The 16,595-nt window shown below is 53.8% G+C and overlaps 1 protein-coding gene across 1 annotated transcript in view; it reads right to left on the bottom strand.

Moving 5' to 3' along the window:
• Positions 1-16,595, bottom strand: part of JPH2 (junctophilin 2) — a gene marked incomplete at both ends in the record, with an annotated part of 48,947 nt that overhangs the window by 9,968 nt on the left and 22,384 nt on the right. The window lies entirely within an intron of this gene.

Raw genomic sequence — 16,595 nt, 5'->3', positions numbered from 1 at the left:
GATCATAATTGAGAATTAATCACTGTGATCGTTACTCTGGTAGAGGCAAGCTGCAGGGTCACTGACCGTGTGACCGGCCCCAGTGTAAGTGCTTACCCGTCACTTAACTGGAACAGGAACGATGGAGAAGAACACCGGGATCAGCTGCTTAGAGTCCTCAGTGTGCGGGCGGAGGAACTGGGGGCCTGGCATTTCAGCAATTTACCCAAAGGCACCTAGGCAGTGACTAGAAGCCAGACAGGCGGGCTCCAGAGCCCACATTTCTCCAACCTTCCACTTGCTGCCACTCCACACTGGCGCCATGGGCCCCTCAAGGGAGGGCGGCAGGCCCTGCTTCTGCTGCCTCTGTGGAGACCAGCCCAGGCCTGGGCACACACAGGTGCTCCTGGGGACTGGGGCAGTCAAGCTGATCAGGTAGCAGGTGCTAACACAGACTACACCCCACACCCCTCCAGCTTCTTGCTCGGGGAATCGGGAGGCCTCAGACAGCCTAGGTGTGGCCCTCTCCAGACAGCTGGGATTGTCACTGTCCTCCAGGAGGTGGGGGAGGGGGAAGCCTGCCAGAGAACCACCTCACCTTTTGCCCACTCTGCTTCTTGGGTCGAATTCAGCCAGGAGGATTGAATCCCTTGAAGCCCATCATCATTATCATCAAGTAATATTCGTTGAGCACATACTATGTGCCACACACTATCTCAAGTCATTTGCATGTGCTAGCTCATTTAATCCTCACAGTATTCTCTAAGGTAGCTCTCACTATCAACTCCCATTTACAGGTAAGAAAACTAAGTTGGAGAAGGGTAACGATCCCATCCAACTCACATAGTCAATAAAAGGAGAATGCTGAGAATTCAGTGTGGCTAACCCCAGAATAAGAAGGTGGAACACGTGTCACTATTGCAGACCCCAGCACCCCTACTTCCAACTTGTGAGACCTTTGCTGGTTCATAGAATTGACCCAAGTCTCAGTTTCACCATCTGTAAAATGGGTTAGTAACAGCACTGAGTTACCGCTGGCTTATTCTGAGGATCAAGTGAAGTATATATTCATTCCATCATGGCAAGCATTTACTAAGCACCTACTGTGTGTTGGGGGGGTGGGAACAGCAGCGAGCAGGGGAGACCTGCCTCCTGGGGCTTACAGACCAGCTTTCACATGATGCCTGGCAGAGTCAGCACCCCATGAAGTGTAGCTGCTATTTTTGGTATTATTACTTGAGAGTGATTTTTCTCCCTGAGGGTTGCACTTCTCGAACTGGGGAGTATGGGTGTGCTGGGATCATCTGCCCAAGCACCAGCTGACTTGGCTCTGGGGGTGCACTGCCCCGCCCATCACCCCACGCCAGTGAGCCAGTGGGCAACAGCATCCTACAGGCCCAGTCAGCAGACATCTCCTGCCTAAATAAGGACAAGGCGCCCCGGAGAGCTTTCTGTGAGCAGCAGGAATGTGACAGCTGAGCCCTGGGGCCCAGCACCCTCCCCCGCCTCCGGCCCCTCCCCAGGTGGGGCTCAGCAGGGCATGCCAGCCTTCCCCAGAGCAGCCCCCAGTGTCCCTGACCCCCTTCTCACCCCACCCCAGACTGCTCTGAAAACTGATAAGGAGCCTAGGGAGGAATTCCAGGCAGCTCCATCTGCTCCCAGAGGCTGGCATCTCTGTTGCCACGCTGACCACTGACCCCCGGGACAGAGGAAGAAACCAAGGTGGGGGGCGGGGGGCCACACCCAGCCCAGCCCTGGAAGATCGCACCCTTGGTTCAAAATACCTTCCCAGAGAGTGTATTTGCATGGGCCCTGCGCCTGGCACCGGGCTCCAGAGGAGATTCCGATCCTATGGCATCTTCCTACCACAGCAGTCCTGACGCGGGTAAGCCCTGGGGGCAGGGAGAGACACAGCTCACCCAGAGCACTGGTCCAGGAAGGCCTTTTAGAGAAGTTCAGGCTTCTAGAACAGGGGACTCAGAAAAAAGTGGGGGACCACAAGCTTCTCTGCAGATGAGACCTCTGAGGTCCAGTTAGAAGCAGAGCAGAAATGAAAGAGTGGAGCCCTGTGCGAAGCATCCTGGAGCCGGCCACGCCCGCTCTTGCTTGCTCATGAGATCAGCTACCCACATCCCTTCCCAGCTCTGCCTGCAGAGACAGCACAATGGTGGCTTGGAATGGGCCCCACTGGAGTACCTGCATCATGGAAATGGGCCAACTTTAGGAAGTTAAGGTTCCCAGGCTCCCCTCTTCCCAAATACCTGCCCGCCAAGCGCTATCGAATCACGCCTCCTTGGAATAGTCAGGAAAAAGTTAACTGTCTTGGCAGATTCAGGCCCTTCACCTTCTCCCTGGACAGTTTCTGTGTACCCTCCCACCCAGAAAAACAAATGGCTAGCTCTCTTAATAGAAAGTTCTTGAAGTCTGTCCTCTCCGATCATGAGAATCGACCTGCCCCATGTATCCCAGGGCAATCCTCTGAGCAGGTGTGCCAACAGAAGGAAACCTGAAATTCGCCCTGGGGAGCCTAAGTGGATGCCTCCAGGTATGGCCTCTTCTCCCTGTGCATTTGTGGAAAATAGCGACTTCTCGCTTTTAATCCCGAGGCTAGGCTCTTATTGCCACATCTGTGTGAGCTGGTGAGAAGAGAGCAAAGAAGGAAGTGTGACCGGCAGGAGCCAAGCACACACAGGTGTGAATACACACACTGAGTGCCTAAGGAACGGAGCAAAGCTCGGCCTGACAATGTCAAGAACAAATGAAGAGATAGACAGGTGATAAAGCCCTCGACTGCCAAGTTCGCGGAGCACACCTGCGCTGAGTCAGCAGTTCACCTGCCGGACGTTTCCTTTTTTACCTGAGCGCACCAGCGCCTCTCCCCACCTCCCGGCAGGAAGGCAGGGCACATCCTGGCAGCTGGCCCATGAGGACGTGATGCGCCTCCTTCCTGGCCTGGCTGGTGAAAACCTCCACTTGCACCTTCCGCGCGCGTCCCCTTCTCACGGGCTGGGTGCTGTAGGGCCGGACGCCCTCGGGCACCACACGCACAATAGAAGCAGCCCAGGGCTCTGCCTTGCTGCTTGGGGGAGAGGGCCCCATTCTGGGCTTCACCTGAGCAAGAGCTCCACGGGCTTGATCTGCTCTGCAGTTTCGTGTGTTTGTTTCCTACGCAGCACAGAAGACGCGAAGGAAGAGGCGGCGGGAAAGAGCGAGAGGAGGTTTGCTCTCTGGACAGGACTCAGGGAGCACCGGTCAGCCTGAGTGACCGTCCTTCTCCCTAAGAGCCCCTCAGGCCCGCTAATGAGTCAGCCCTCAACAAGCATTTAATGAGTGCCTGCTGTATGCAGTGCCTGCCCAGGCTCAGGGCCCTCTTGGTCCACCTCCTGGGGCTCAGGGTCCTCCCAAAACGGGCATTTCCTCTGCTGAGGCTCTGGGAGGAGGAAGGACAGAGGGGAGGACTCTCTCCCTCAGCCAGTGTCCGCGGGCTGCTTCCTCGGCAGGACGGAGAGCAGTAGGTGGTACCAGGACATGCTCAGGAACACTGTCCTTTACAGCTGGCCTCCAGCCACCCTGGCTCTTCAACAAGAGCCTCGTGGGGTGTTTACATGCCTTTACTATGTTTCTCATACTCTGTTTTGTTTTTTTTAAACAGAGAAAGAACAGAGCCTCAAGCAGCCTTCATCTGAGCTTTTTTGTTTAATGAGGTGCAGAGATGTTTGGTGAAACAATTTGGATGGACCGAGAAGGGAATCACGCTCGACGGAATAAGCCGGGCAGGAAAAGAGAAACTCCGTGATTTCACCCAGACAGGGGACAGCGAGAACAAACAGGTGAACTAAACAAAAATAAACTTTTGGATGACAAGCCTAATCGGTGGTTCCCAGAGGGAAGCGGGGAGAGGGGGGTGAATCAGAACAAAGGGGCGGCGGGGGGGTGCAGGGTGGCTCTGCACGCTGAGCTGGGAACTTCGGGTGGGGCTGTCAACGCGCTCAGTAGCAGTTTCAGATTCCCCTTCACGTCGCCATAAAGGAACCCGCGCAGGAAAGAAACAGACAACCGTCGCCTGTGGGGAGGGGGTGGCAGCCACGGGGACGGGGGAAGCAACAGACGTCACTTTTCATAACTGTGGGGTCTTCAACCACATGAGAGCAAAGCCCTCACGAAAGGAATGGCAGGAATGATCAGCTCGCCAGCAACGCTTTTCTGCGCTGAGGGGCTTGCCTCTGTATCCCCCACTTGGGGTGAACTGGGGAGCACTGTGCAGGCCGGGAGCCGGGGTGGGGGGCTGACAAAATCCTTGCTGGAAGACCTGCTTGGTGGCAGTTCCGGCCCTCTGGTGGGTCAGGGCTCCGGGGGGTCACCCATGGCCAGGCTCCTGGCGAGGCCTCATCACCTCAGCAAGTCCTGCGGGGTGACGGCTCTGGCAGCGAGCTGCGGTAACACCCCCTCCCAGATAAGGTTGCACCGGCTCAGGCTGATGGGAACAGTGCTTCAGCAGTAATGTGATAACCCGGGTGAGGGGGCTGGGCCAAAGGTGGAGCAGAAGATGGCTCCCCACTGCGGCCCTCCCTCCAGTCTGAGGTCCCACCCACACCCCTTCTAGAGAGAGGGCGCTGGGGTGGCTGCTGGCATCCGGGAGACAGAGCAGTCCCGGCAGAGAGCTGGGCTGTCTAGGCCCTCTGGCTCTTCCTTCAGAGACACCAGAAATCGCGAAGCAACAACTGTCCTAGTTATAACATAGACAAGGTGTCGGGGCCCAAACCTGAACATCCGGGTTCTTGCCTGCACTACTGGCCGTGACCATCCAGGCTCCGGGGTTAGTAATTTCTGGGGTTGTCTCACTTTGCCTTCACAATGGCCTAAGCACCGAGCATTCTACTAATTCCCGCCACATTCCACAGATGGGGAAACTGAGGCTCAGGAAGTGCTTTGTCTGAAGAACAAGTGTTACCTAATCCCCAGACCTGCGCTCTCGGTCACTACATGACGTCTGTGCCTCTTTCTCCATCTGCAAAAGGGGAAAAGGGAAGAGATATGAAAACAGATGATGAGGGAAGAACGGGAGATGTTTAGACCCGAGGAGACTCTCAAGGTGCTAGGATCACAGTCTTCATCTCTGCGGGGTCACCAGGCTAGCCGCTCGGCAAATCCTCATCCTCTGCTTCTGCACCCGCAGGAGCCTCATCTTGTTCTGGGAAGCAAGGCGTCTGGCTAAAAACAACTGCCTCCAGACTCCCAGCACCCTGGAAGCCGTGTGACCCCTTTGGGAGAAAAAGGTGTAACTGGGGCCGGCTTTGCTCCCCCTTGAAGATGAGCCTGGGGTTCAGACCCTGCCTTGGAATGCAGAGTTGCAGCTGGGGTGCAACGCCACTGTGGGGCCACACTGGAGGGAGAGCAGCTGGGGGAGACAGATGGAGGCAGGTCCCCCAGGGTGTCATGGCGGCCTCGGTGCTGGCGTCTCGCATGGGAAGAGAAGCGCGGAGGGGAAGGCGCTACGGGCCGATTCCGTTCCCTGCAGCTGAACACGGTTCTAACAGGTACGGTCCCCAAGGGCAGAGCCGGTCCTCTGGGACCACCATGTGGGTGCTCAGAGAGGCCTGACATTCTGGTTTTAGCAAATGCAATAGTCAAAGCTCTCCAGAGCTGGTCTGGACCATCTCACGAGGGGTGAGTTTGCTGCACCTGGAGATACAGAAGCAGTGACGAAAGACCGCCTGGCGCGGATGTTGGAAAGGCATTCTGGCATGAGCTGGGCGTGGGCCAAACGGCCTCGCGTGCTTTAATCATACCTACTTTGGGAGGTGAGGACAGGACCCCAGGATGTGTGCCCGGTAGTGTATGGGCGAAGTTGACGCCTCGCAACGCCCTGCAAGCCCCCCCACGGCGCTGTCCAGTAGGCCTTTGAAGTGATGGGAGAAATGGCCAGTATCTGTGCTGGCCCACACGGTGCTACTGGGCACGTGAACGCAGCTCCCGCAGCTGCAGAATAAAACTTTCAATTTACTTGCCTTTGATTAAATGACACTGAGGTTGCCCCAGGTGGCTTGTGGCTCCCCACTGGCATCGCCCCCTGTCCCTGCCCCAGGCTGCCCACTCTCTACACTGCCCACTCCTCACTCTCATCAGCTTTGGGCCTCCCTGCTGTTTCTGGAACGTGCCAGGCACATGTGCACCCTGTCCACTTCTTTACAAGGGCAACCTGCCCCCCATCACACACACAATCGCTTATTATGTCTGTTGTGCTGTCTGTCTCCCCACTTACATTTGTAAGCTCCATACAGCCAGGATATTTAGCTTCCTTCCCTGGGAGCCTAGAACAGTACCTGGCCCACGGTGGGCACACAATAAATACTTGTTGAATGTGTCTGACAGAGAAAATGAGTGAAAGATAGGGCGCCCCCATGACAGGACCGCCGGGATCTGGCACTGCTCAGCCAGCACTGCCTCCTGAGCCTCACCTGCGCCCAGGGCCACACCTGGCCTGGAACAGCAATGGGCTCTGTCCCCAAGGTGGCCACAACCTAATGGAGAGCAGCACAGTAACGACAATGAAGTGAGTGGGGAGGCGAGGGCTGCAATCAATTCAGGGGATATGGGAAGCCAGGGACATATGCAACAGGAACCCAGACTAAAATGGGGTGCGGGGTTTCCCGAGCAAGGAACATCTGAGCTGAGTGAAGACTGGTGCACAAGAAGGCGCGGGCAAGGAAAGAGTAAGAGCAGAGCATCTCAGTCAAATGGCCCGGCACGTGCAAAGGACCACGGGCAGGACAGAGGGGAGCCCCTGGGAGGACCTGTGGCAGCAGCTGCCACAGGTGATGGGAGGGTGATGCAAGATGGGCTGGTGAGACAGCTGGAGCCAGACAGGAGGGGCTAGTGGGCCACAGGAAGGGCTCTGGCATTTCCACCAGGGTAGACAAGACCGATGCCCACATCACATCTCCTGATCTACCCCTAATTTCACAGTAGCGGATGAGGGCAGGTCCACATCTGGTTATGGTCCCTGTGGCACTGCTTGTGCCCACCCAAGCACAGGGTCTGCCCTAAAGCTATAGGGGGTCCCCATGCCCCTGCTCAGGTGCATGTAAAACCAGAAACATGGAGAGGGACGGTTTCGGCCCCCAGGACCCTTCAATGAACAGGGGCTGGAGAGAGCAGATAATGCTTCGTCCCCTGGCCCCCATCCCTCGGGCGCATAATGGGGGTGCTCCATACCTAGGTCCCAGCCCAACCCAGGCCCTGTGTTCTGTGGTTATACCTCAGCAATACCATTCCTATCAGCTTTTGCTTCTTCTGTCTCACTCTGCCACTCCCTTCTCACCTCCTCCTTCCTAGCATCACCTCCCAAATCAACTATCTGCACCCAAATCCTTGTCTCAGGCTCTGCTTTGGGGAGAATCCAAATGAATGGCCCCATGAAAGGCCTGCATACCAGAATGGTGTGGTAAATGTCAGGCTTACACGTTTCAAAATCTCACTCAAGCAACTGGGAGGGGAGTGGCACAGGAACAGGTGGGGAGAGCCACAAAGGGGTCCCCGCAGAGGGCTGGCAGCAGTGGAGACAGAAAGAGGAGGCTGCAGACACATCAGGGGTACACGGTGGGTGACATGGAGGCCCGGACAGGCCTCCTGGCAGCAGAACCAGGCTCACCAAGTTTTATCTCCCAAACCCAGCAGCTCCAGAGACCTGTTGCAAAGACACTATTTTTAGAGTGCTGGGTGTTTACTTGAAGGATTTGAAGACTGGGCTTTATTTTTATCTCCTCTCCCAAAGGCAGGGGCTCACTGGTATGGACTTAGGAAGTCGAGTGGAAGTTGGACCGGGCTGTGGAAACCCAGGCGAGTGAAAGAGCCTGCACTGGGGAGAGGCTGCAGCCCAGAGGAGGGGCCGCTGGCCTCCCCCATTGCACTTGCTGAGTCTCTGAGTAGGAAGGACAAGGGTGAAACTGGCCGCGACCTCTGCTTCCCGAGCACCTGCTGAGCACCAGACCCATGCAAACCTCCACACCCACCCCAGGTTCATCTCACCGTAACCTGGGATGCAAAGCTGCTACAGCCCCCATTTTACAGATGAGGAAAGTGAGGCACAAGGAGGACCAAGGACATGCAGCTGCCCGTCAGACAGGAGACTGGAACCACCATTTCGAGGTCTCCCAGCCTGTGCTCTCAGTTTCTGGCTGGTAAGCGCAGCCGGGCACCAAGGAGGAGGCACAGAACAAGGCACCAACAGCAGCCTGAACCGCTACAGCCGAGGCCTCTTCTTTCAGGGGGAGTTAAGGGGCTGAGCCTGGACCTGAAAATGTGAAACCCTGTGGTGTCAGTGATTTGAGGACTTTGGGGAGCTTAGTCCCCTCATCTGTGAAATGGGTTAATGTCCTAAGTAGCACCTTCCTTGTGAGGATTAGCTGAGATGCTGCACGGCTAAGGGATGTCAGGGCCCAGGAGCCAGATGCTTAGGCGCTTACCTACGGCAGTCAGTGTCACCCCCATCACTGCTGTTACTCAACACCTGTGTCCGGCCTCTGTGACTCTGGCCTCCGGGATGCCCGTGCTGCTGGGGATCAGCTCAGGATACAGGTCGGGACCAAGCTCAGCCTCACTTATCAGACTGTTCAGTGGGACACGGGGAACCCTCGCACTGGGGGAAAGGGGCATTTTTGTCCCAAAGATGCAGCCGTTGGCCTGTCTGTTCTAGGCTGTCACTGTTGTCTAGGCTGAAGAGAATCAAGCTGGAAATGGGCTGGGCCATAAGTGAAGTTTACAGGGCAGGGGTGGGCAAGATGAAAATGTCCTGTCCACCTCCAGATCTTGTCTCTGTGCCCCTGGGTCTCTGTGCTGACCCTGGACCTCGGCTTCTGCATCTGTGAAAAGGGCACATGGGTCATCTCTGAGGCTCCTTCTCTGGTGACTGAGCACAAGGGCCTTTTCCTTGCTTCTCCACTGTCCAAGCTCGGAAGGCCTATTTCCTCCCAAACACAACCCTCTGTTGCCAGGCCCCCCCCGCTAAACTCCCTCTCCTAGACCACCCAGGCCAGCCTTGCCATCCCAGCTGCCTCGTGTATGTCACAGAATCCAGCTCTGACCACTCAGGAAATTCCAGGCACCCCAGCTTCTGCCTTCAGAGGCAAAGGGCTTTGTCTATCTGGCAATTCTTAAAGGAGGGATGTGATGGAGGCCAGGAGTTGGGGTTCAGGGGCCTTTCCAACATTTGGAGGCCACTGCCTGGGAGGTTAGTCCACCCTCAGTGCAACCCCACCCACAAATCTCAGGAGGAGAGTCAGAGACAGTGAGCGCTAGGGCAAGCTTGTGCGCTGTCGGCAGGGCCAGCTGACCTGGCCACTGGATTTGGTTTTCCTCAAACAATCTGACAAAGCGGCAAAAGGCCGGTAATCTATGGTGTTGATGGCGTGAGATTAACTGCCCAAGAGTATGCTGTTGGCGGGGCGGGGGGAGGGTATAAACTCAATGTGACCCTTTTGGAGGTTAGTTGGGGTTCTGATGATAATTAAAATGCATATTCTTGGGCCTCCCCACTGGCGCAGCGGTTGAGCGCTGTGTTGCAAAACTGCCCACAGCCTCTGCAGCGCCAGTTTGATCCCCGGCCACCGGCCAGGGTCCCACATGGTGCACAGACCTCTCCTGCCGCGCCCACTGCTCCCCTCAGCAGTGTACTTGGTCCTTCTGCCTGCTCTGCTCTCCACTCTGGTTCTGGTGAATTCTCTCACCCTCCCGCACTTCTGACTGTACCCAGTGCTTGTATAAATAAATAAAAATCTTAAAATGCATATTCTTTTTGACTCAGCAACTCCAATGCTGTTTTAACCTTGTAGATCTGTGCAACCAAGGGCAGCCAGAGAGCTATGGGGACACCCCAATAGACTAATAATCTGACACCCCTTGCAATAATTATTCCTAAATATGTATTGAATCTATATGGGGGAGCAGGGCATCAGACAGGGAGCTTTGGCTTTTTCTCATTTGCATTAATTCACTCAAGGTTCCTAAGCACCTCATCAGGAGTGAGATCACCAAATTTACAGTTTGACACCATGTATCGAGAGCCAGTCCCTTGCAAAGAGGAGGGTTAATTGGCACTATTTCCAATGATGCCCGAAAGTCCCTGATAGGATAAGGTGCCTGGCAGAGCCATGCCTTTAACCAGCTCCATGAGCAAGAATAAGTGTGCAGAGAGCCTCGCAGCCTCCTTTGTGATCAGAAGAACATGAAGTGTTTTCATCCCCATGAGGAGAAAACAGTAAATAAAGCACAGGCAGCCATCCTGGGAACTATTACACAGCCATTAAAAAGAACAGGGTAGATCTATGTGCATACAATGAAAAAAAACCTCAAAACACATAAGTCAAAAGAGCAAGCTGGCAGGTAGAAGAACATTAGGCAGGTAGCCCTACTATGAAAAAACCACCCAGCACGTTCTGGGAGGAGCCTGGAGGAAGCTGGAACACCGTGACCTCAGAGCAACACCAGGCAGAAGCAGGAGAGGGGTTTTATTACTTGTTATAGTTTATTATTCTGAATTTACTTACATTTTAACACACATAGTGTGCTGAAATATGGAGACAGAGAGGGCAGGGGTGTGGGGGGGGGCTCACTGTATGTGAAGGGGTAAGAGAGCAGTGATGGGGGCTGAGAGCATAACGTCTAGACCAGAATCTCAGGTCTGTCCTTACTAGCTGTATGACTTGGTGCAAGTTAAAAAAAAAATTCACTATGAGACTCTGAGTTAGACAAATTAACTCAGTTCAAGCCTTGGAACAGAGCCCGCTGCACAGGCCGATGGCAACACCTCACCTGGCATTCAGAGCCCGTCTGTCCTAACCTGGCCCGAGGCTGCCTTCCCACCTCACCTCAAACTCTCCCCGCCCAGTCCAGTGCTCCCGGTGACTCACCGCTCCCGAAATACACCCCCATACCTCTACCTGGAACGACCTTTCCCTCTTCGTCCCCCAGCCGGCTCCCAACCAGCCAGCTGCCCCGTGCAGGGAGCTTTCCCAGGAGCCCCCTGCGGCCCCCATGAAGCTCTCTGCTCACTCCCCCTCTCGCCCAGCGCTGATGGTGTCCAGTCCTGTCTGGGAGTCCCTGCAGGATGACCATGTCAACCCGCTGGCCGCCCCGTGTCCCCACACAAGCCTGGCGCAGAGCAGTAAGTGCTGATCAAAGCTTGTGAAAGAAACAGCTGAAGGTCAGGTCAGGGTTAAGCGCATTTCAGAACCAGGTCTTGTTTGGAGGATTCACTAACCTGATACATGTACTCAGAGTCCTGCCCAGCTCCCGGAAATAAGGGCTATATGGATGTGTGCAAATATCAATTAAATAACAGGCTCAGACCCGGGGTATTGCCAAGACCCTCTGCAGACCTAGTCCGGGGCCAGGCCCTCTCTGCCGGGGCAGCTGCAGACCCTGGAGGGCTGCGAAGGTGTGTTGGCAGCGAGAACCACACCTCAACCAGCACCAGCTCCCTTCTCGCTGGGCTGGGACAGACCTCGGTCAGGCGCCGACGGGCTTTCCCACCCGTGGATTTCTTCAATGTCCCTTTTGAACAAAAACGGAGCTGACTATCAGCTCAGCGCCCTCGGCATCGACAGCATGACCTCACGCAGGAGCAAGACTGTTCTGTTTTCAGAACTTGTTCCCCCCTTTTCAACAGTAACTAGAAAGTCTTCCCTTTCAATGAGCACACACAGGTGCTTTCAAGTAAGTTGATTTAAAGATTGTGATTAAAAAGGTAAATAGAGGTGGTGCTTGCATTCAGCAAAACTTGGCCCCACGGGGACCTCCCAGCGGTTGCGCGCTGGGCTGTGAAGCTGCCCGCAGCCTCTGCAGCACCGGTTTGATCCCCGGCTGCAGGGGAGAGCCCCACATGGTGTGCAGACCCCCCTGCCACGCCCACTGCCCCCCTCAGCAGTGTCCCTGGTCAGTCTGTCTGTCCTGTTCCCCACTCTGTCTCTGGTGAATTCTTTCACCCTCCCACACTTCTGACTGCACTCAGTGCTTGTATAAATAAATAAATCTTTTTTTTTTTGAAAAAAAAAAAAAAAAAAACTTGGGTCTGTGGCAGGCAGGAGATGCCATTTTGGGAAACACAGCTGTAGAGACAGCGGAAAAAGACAGGGCCTTCCCCAGGGCAAGCTCATTCTTACAGGGGACGCTGAGATCAGCACTGAGTGATACAACAGCTTATACCGCCTCGCACACCTTCAAAGCACAGACCCTTGACATGGGCTATTTCTTTTACTCTGAAAAAATACTCCGGAGGAGGAATTAATATAATTCCCACTTGGTTGAAAAGGAAAGTAAGGCGCAGAGAGGTGAAGTAACTTGCCTAAGGTCACACAGCATATATGAAGCTGAATCCAGACTCAAACCTGGGTCCATCCAATGCCACAGACTGAGTCCTTAGCTACTGTACCACACAGCACAAACGTACAAAGCCAACTCTAGCCCTGTTCTCCACCTGGAAGTTTCCAGGGCCAGCCTGGGGAAGAGATGGGGGTGAGCTGATGGAGGCGCAGGGGGTGAGCTGATGGACGGTTCAGACGGCCCTGTCCTCAGGGCCACCTGATGCCACCCTGGTACAAAACCTGAGATGTTCTGACCCTCAAGCCTGGGGGCAACCAGAACCCCTCCCGCTGCCGGGCTACATTTACAGAATGTTCCCGCTTTCAGGCCTGTGCTGAGAGCTTTGTATATAGTCTCTGACTAAACCCTCATGAAAACATTTCCAGGTAGGTGCATTATTCTCCTTTTAGAGATGAAAGAATTGAGTCTGGAGAGAAAACAAGATGTGGCAAGAAGAGAGAGCTCCAAAGCCCCCTCTTAACCGCGTTCTGAGCTCTTTCCAGAAGGAAGCTATTTATCAGGGTGTTGGTGTGACAACCGGAGAGATTCAAATACCTCCCCAAACATCCCAGCTCCTCTCCACCCGGCCCAGCATCCATGACCTTAAAAGGCATGATAAGGGGTCCTTTATCACAAAATCAGGAGCGGTGAGGCTAGCTCCCCTGCACCACTGAGTGGCTCTGGCGCTTTCTGTCCCTCGGTTTCCCCACCTGGTCAGGATGGAGTTGAATTTACTCCAAGAACTCTAAATGAGTCAGAGCAACCTGTCCAATAAAAATACAAGGTAATTAAAAATTGTTCTAGCCACATTCAAAGCAGTAAAAAGACACCAGTGAAATGAACTTTAAGAATATGTTTTATTGAACCCAATCTATGGACCATGCGGTCATTTCAAAATATAATTCACAATTTAAAAATCAGTATAAAAATATAATACTTTATATTCTTTTCATACTAAAGCTTTTGAAGTTGTGCATGGATTTCACACTCACCTGCCCACTCAGACCAGCCTGGGTTTAAAAGCTTATGGCCATGCGTGGCTGGCGGCTGCCACACTGGACCACGCAGGTCTAGACTCTTTCTAGATGCACACTCCCCGTTGGCGCAAGCTCTCAGGGCCTCTGGGGAAGCTGTCGTGAGCCCATTTATATGTTCCACGTAACCCCGAGGTGCCATGGAGCGAAACCCCAGGCCACCAGGCCAGGAGGATGGTGGCTGCTGGAGTCGCTTCCTTTCCTCTGCAGCCACGGGTTACTCAGCCCAGCCCCTGGGAGACAGACGGCCCTGCTTTTTCTCCCAAAGATTCCCTTAATTGGAAATTCAGTCTGAGCTCAAAATCTAGCCAGTCAGCTGCCCCCCCACACACACACATGGCACCAGCCCTATGGGTAGAGGAAACAGATACATAGAAATCCAAGTTACCCCGGGACCTCCGCTCAGCAGAGGCGCCTGGAGGAAAGCACCTCTCAAGCCAGACACTCAGGTCCCCTGGAGCAAAGCACTGTCATGTTCCAGGGCATGGATCTTGGCAGGAAGGACAAGGCTAGGGGGAGGGGGGCCTCTCTCCTCTCCTGCTTCCATCTCCTCCCCTCAAGCTCCAACACATTGGGATGACAAGGACTGCTTTGCTGCTGGCTGCTCTGGGCCAGGCATTTTCCAGGCTCTATTACCACATTTACACTTCACTACATGCCAGGAGGAAAAAGGACCCCGGATTCAGAGTGGCAAAGCTACTTGGCCAAGGTCACACAGATCTTCAGTAGAAGAGCCAGGATTCCACTCAGGGCCTCTGGAATCAAGCGCCTCTGCTGTGACCCACTGGGGTGCTGCATGGCCGGGGCCCATGGGTTGTGGCCGTGGTGACTGCACACGCCTGGCATAATGATTTTAAATGTTCCCTCTGCAAGAAGGGACAAATCACCCTCACAGAAGGATGCCAAATAATACACATTGATTCCCCTGCCCCAAAGCTTAATTCCAGATCTTTCTTCCTCCTGAATGGTGGTGGAACTTAACGTCTTTCTTTCAAAGAAACAAGCATGGGAAGGGAGAGAGAACTGTTGACGCCACCGTGACCAAGTGAGCAAGGTCAACACCATCGGGGTTAACTCAAGATCAGGTGCTCGTGATACCAGGGGAGGAGAAGGGCACTTTGCCTCGGGGTCTTCTCCCCAAAACCTATAACCTCAGTCTGATCATGAGATAAAATCAGATGAACCCAAGTTGAGGGACATTCTACAAAATGCCTGACCAGGACTCCTTGAAACCATCAAGGTCATGGAAAATAAAAAGCAGCAGCTGCCCCAGACCAGAGGAAACTAAGGAGACTTGGCAAGTAAAAGCAAGATAGGACCCTAGGGTGGAAAAAGGACAAACTAGTACAATTCTGGAAAAATTAGTAAAATTTGAATAAAGTCTGGTGTTCAGTTAGGAATAACATACCATGTGCCTTTGAGGAGTGCATAAAGGTAGTGTAAATGGGAACATTAGGGAAACTAAGCAGACGATGTGGGATTTCTTTGTACAGCTTTGCGTTGTTTCTAAAGCCTAAAAGTATAAAATCATTCTAACATAAAAGCTTATTAAAAAGAGAAAAGATCCCTCTTTTACTAAGAGGAGCACTATCAGGCTCTGGGTTTGGACAAGAAATTCTAGTATGCTCTGGTTACAAGCCTGCCTTACCCTTAACCAAGAAGTCTTGAGATTTCTCTGGGCCTCAGTTTCCACATCTGGAAAATGAATTCATTGAGTGGTGACAATGACAGGTCAGGCTTCCTGAGCCCATGCTAGGTGTCCAGCACTGTAGGGGACACTGTGATGTGTCACCCGGTTTCCCATTCAGGACCGAGGACTTATTACTCCCCCACCCACCCACCTACCCCCAGATGCTCAGAATGTTCCAGTTGTCAGTCCTGCCCTTGGCCAAAGAGGGCTGTCCAGCCCCAGGGCAGGCCCCTATATGGAGGGCAGCAGAGGGGAGAAAGCCCCAACTCTCTCCCCTCGCCCCTCAGCCTTGGCAGTATTGATGGTCATTTGCACTGCAGCACGCCCCGTGGGCAGGGCAGCCGCTCGCCCTCTGCCCATCCTGCCTCCTCCCGTCCAGCATAAGGCTTGACCCTGGCAGTGCTCCCGGTGAACTTCCTACACAGAACCTCCACCTCCAAATTGGCTCCCCAGGGAAACTAGCCCTATCAGGAACCACAGACAAGTGCGCTCTTAACTCAGCCTGGCCCCATTTTTATACACAACACAACGGAGGCTGAAGAAGAGAAATGTCTAGCCACGAATGTGCCGCTTAGTAATGGTGCCACAGGTGAAGCTCACGCAGGCAAGCAGAGCCACCCAGGTCTCTGAGCTGAAAGACCGTAGAACTAAGAGCTTCAGTCTGCTCGCCTCTGACGGCCAACAACAGGACCTCCTACCACTCAGGCCACCAGGACGACTGATGTAGGCACCGGGCAGGCCAGTGCCTTTCTCCACTGTCCTCCACTCCCGCTGCTGTCCCTGCAATTCCTTTCACATTTGCAAAAGGGGAAGGATGAAAGCACCTGCCTCATCAAGGTCTTGTAAGAATTACATGAGTTAATATATGCAAACACCTCCGACTGGTCAACGGTACATAGAGAGCCCTTTATACACAGCAGGTTAAAAAAATGAATCACAAAGCAACTGTGAGACTTTCTAAGAAGGCATTTGTGTTGCATGAGAATCAGCCGGGGCGGCAGCGACAAGGGACTGGTCTTGCCAGCTCTCCAAGGGTGTCAGGCTTGACCTGAGCTGCAAAGGAGGAATAGGAATGAAGTGGCAGCAAGAGGAAGGAAGGGTGGTCCAGGCAGGGGACCAGCAGGAACAAAAGCTCTCTGAGACAGAGTCCTTAGGCCAGCATGCCTAGCACAGAGGAAAAAATCCAGGTCCAAGGCAAGAGTGGTAGACCACGAGGCTGGATGGGAGGGGAGGACCCAGATTATGAAACGCCACTCACTACACGGTGACTTGGGACAAGTCACCTTATCTCTCTGAGCGTCATTTAGCTCAGCTATAAAATGGAAAGCCAAACAGTACTGATCTTAAAAGGTCATTAAGAAGATTGAATGAATCAACATTTGAAAACCACTTAAGATAGTGCCACGTATACCATAGGTGCTATAAATGCTTGAAGAACACACTGGAACTTTCTCTGAAGTACAATGGGAAGACACAGAGGGGTTTTATATGAATGAAAGGGTGGGTGCTGCGTGGATGGGAGGGTGGATGGATGC

Source organism: Talpa europaea (assembly GCF_964194135.1).
Source record: "Talpa europaea genome assembly, chromosome: 11".
NCBI classification, from domain to species: domain Eukaryota; kingdom Metazoa; phylum Chordata; class Mammalia; order Eulipotyphla; family Talpidae; genus Talpa; species Talpa europaea.
Note: the sequence above shows the minus strand (reverse complement) of the source record. Positions and strands in the feature narration are given on the sequence as shown.